Genomic DNA, 3,784 nt, shown 5'->3' with positions numbered 1-3,784 from the left:
GTATTAAGGTGGATCCGGCAAAGATAGAAACTGTTGAAAAGTGGGAAACCCCGAAAACTCCGAAACACATACGCCAGTTTTTAGGACTAGCTGGTTACTACAGAAGGTTCATCCAAGACTTTTCCAGAATAGCAAAACCCTTGACTGCATTAACGAATAAAGGGAAGAAATTTGAATGGAATGATGAACAAGAGAAAGCGTTTCAGTTATTGAAGAAAAAGCTAACTACGGCACCTATATTGTCATTGCCTGAAGGGAATGATGATTTTGTGATTTATTGTGACGCATCAAAGCAAGGTCTCGGTTGTGTATTAATGCAACGAACGAAGGTGATTGCTTATGCGTCTAGACAATTGAAGATTCACAAACAAAATTATATGACGCATGATTTGGAATTAGGCGCGGTTGTTTTTGCATTAAAGACTTAGAGGCACTACTTATATGGGGTCAAAAGTATTATATATACCGACCACAAAAGTCTTCAACACATATTTAATCAGAAACAACTGAATATGAGGCAGCGTAGGTGGATTGAATTATTGAATGATTACGACTTTGAGATTCGTTACCACCCGGGGAAGGCAAATGTGGTAGCCGATGCCTTGAGCAGGAAGGACAGAGAACCCATTCGAGTAAAATCTATGAATATAATGATTCATAATAACCTTACTACTCAAATAAAGGAGGCGCAACAAGGAGTTTTAAAAAAGGGAAATTTAAAGGATGAAATACCCAAAGGATCGGAGAAGCATCTTAATATTCGGGAAGACGGAACCCGGTATAGGGCTGAAAGGATTTGGGTACCAAAATTTGGAGATATGAGAGAAATGGTACTTAGAGAAGCTCATAAAACCAGATACTCAATACATCCTGGAACGGGGAAGATGTACAAGGATCTCAAGAAACATTTTTGGTGGCCGGGTATGAAAGCCGATATTGCTAAATACGTAGGAGAATGTTTGACGTGTTCTAAGGTCAAAGCTGAGCATCAGAAACCATCAGGTCTACTTCAACAACCTTAAATCCAGGAATGGAAATGGGAAAACATTACCATGGATTTCATCACTAAATTGCCAAGGACTGCAAGTGGTTTTGATACTATTTGGGTAATAGTTGATCGTCTCACCAAATCAGCACACTTCCTGCCAATAAGAGAAGATGACAAGATGGAGAAGTTAGCACGACTGTATTTGAAGGAAGTCGTCTCCAGACATGGAATACCAATCTCTATTATCTCTGATAGGGATGGCAGATTTATTTCAAGATTCTGGCAGACATTACAGCAAGCATTAGGAACTCGTCTAGACATGAGTACTGCCTATCATCCACAAACTGATGGGCAGAGCGAAAGGACGATACAAACGCTTGAAGACATGCTACGAGCATGTGTTATTGATTTCGGAAACAGTTGGGATCGACATCTACCGTTAGCAGAATTTTCCTACAACAATAGCTACCATTCAAGCATTGAGATGGCGCCGTTTGAAGCACTTTATGATAGAAAGTGCAGGTCTCCGATTTTTTGGAGTGAAGTGGGGGATAGACAGATTACGGGTCCGGAGATTATACAAGAAACTACCGAGAAGATCATCCAAATTCAACAACGGTTGAAAACCGCCCAAAGTCGACAAAAGAGCTACGCTGACATTAAAAGAAAAGATATAGAATTTGAAATTGGAGAGATGGTCATGCTTAAAGTTGCACCTTGGAAAGGCGTTGTTCGATTTGGTAAACGAGGGAAATTAAATCCAAGGTATATTGGACCATTCAAGATTATTGATCGTGTCGGACCAGTAGCTTACCGACTTGAGTTACCTCAACAACTCGCGGCTGTACATAACACTTTCCACGTCTCGAATTTGAAGAAATGTTTTGCTAAAGAAGATCTCACTATTCCGTTAGATGAAATCCAAATCAACGAAAAACTTCAATTCATCGAAGAACCCGTCGAAATAATGGATCGTGAGGTTAAAAGACTTAAGCAAAACAAGATACCAATTGTTAAGGTTTGATGGAATGCTCGTAGAGGACCCGAGTACACCTAGGAGCATGAAGATCAGATGAAGAAGAAATACCCGCATCTATTTCCAGAAGATTCGTCAACACCTTCAACAGCTTAAAATTTCGGGACGAAATTTATTTAACGGGTAGGTACTGTAGTGACCCGAACTTTTCCATATTTATATATATTAATTGAGATTGATATTTACATGATTAAATGTTTCCAACAAGTTAAGCAATCAAACTTGTTAAGACTTGATTAATTGAAATATGTTTCATATAGACAATTGACCACCCAAGTTGACCGGTGATTCACGAACGTTAAAACTTGCAAAAACTATATGATGACATATATATGGATATATATATATATAGTTAACATGATACTATGATAAGTAAACATATCATTAAGTATATTAACAATGAACTACATATGTAAAAACAAGACTACTAACTTAATGATTTTTAAACGAGACATATATGTAACGATTATCGTTGTAAAGACATTTAATGTATATATATATATCATATTAAGAGATATTCATACATGATAATATCATGATAATATAATAATTTAAAATCTCATTTGATATTATAAACATTGGGTTAACAACATTTAACAAGATCGTTAACCTAAAGGTTTCAAAACAACACTTACATGTAACGACTAACGATGACTTAACGACTCAGTTAAAATGTATATACATGTAGTGTTTTAATATGTATTTATACACTTTTGAAAGACTTCAATACACTTATCAAAAATACTTCTACTTAACAAAAATGCTTAAAATTACATCCTCGTTCAGTTTCATCAACAATTCTACTCGTATGCACCCGTATTCGTACTCGTACAATACATAGCTTTTAGATGTATGTACTATTGGTATATACACTCCAATGATCAGCTCTTAGCAGCCCATGTGAGTCACCTAACACATGTGGGAACCATCATTTGGCAACTAGCATGAAATATCTCATAAAATTACAAAAATATGAGTAATCATTCATGACTTATTTACATGAAAACAAAATTACATATCCTTTATATCTAATCCATACACCAACGACCAAAAACACCTACAAACACTTTCATTCTTCAATTTTCTTCATCTAATTGATCTCTCTCAAGTTCTATCTTCAAGTTCTAAGTGTTCTTCATATATTCTACAAGTTCTAGTTACATAAAATCAAGAATACTTTCAAGTTGCTAGCTCACTTCCAATCTTGTAAGGTGATCATCCAACCTTAAGAAATCTTTGTTTCTTACAGTAGGTTATCATTCTAATACAAGGTAATAATCATATTCAAACTTTGGTTCAATTTCTATAACTATAACAATCTTATTTCAAGTGATGATCTTACTTGAACTTGTTTTCGTGTCATGATTCTGCTTCAAGAACTTCGAGCCATCCAAGGATCCGTTGAAGCTAGATCCATTTTTCTCTTTTCCAGTAGGTTTATCCAAGGAACTTAAGGTAGTAATTATGTTCATAACATCATTCGATTCATACATATAAAGCTATCTTATTCGAAGGTTTAAACTTGTAATCACTAGAACATAGTTTAATTAATTCTAAACTTGTTCGCAAACAAAAGTTAATCCTTCTAACTTGACTTTTAAAATCAAATAAACACATGTTCTATATCTATATGATATGCTAACTTAATGATTTAAAACCTGGAAACACGAAAAACACCGTAAAACCGGATTTACGCCGTCGTAGTAACACCGCGGGCTGTTTTGGGTTAGTTATTAAAAACTATGATAAACTTTGATTTA

The sequence above is a fragment of the Rutidosis leptorrhynchoides genome, chromosome 2, assembly GCF_046630445.1.
Source record: "Rutidosis leptorrhynchoides isolate AG116_Rl617_1_P2 chromosome 2, CSIRO_AGI_Rlap_v1, whole genome shotgun sequence".
Lineage (NCBI taxonomy): Eukaryota > Viridiplantae > Streptophyta > Magnoliopsida > Asterales > Asteraceae > Rutidosis > Rutidosis leptorrhynchoides.
The sequence above is the reverse complement of the archived record's forward strand: the minus strand, read 5'-3'. Positions refer to the sequence as shown.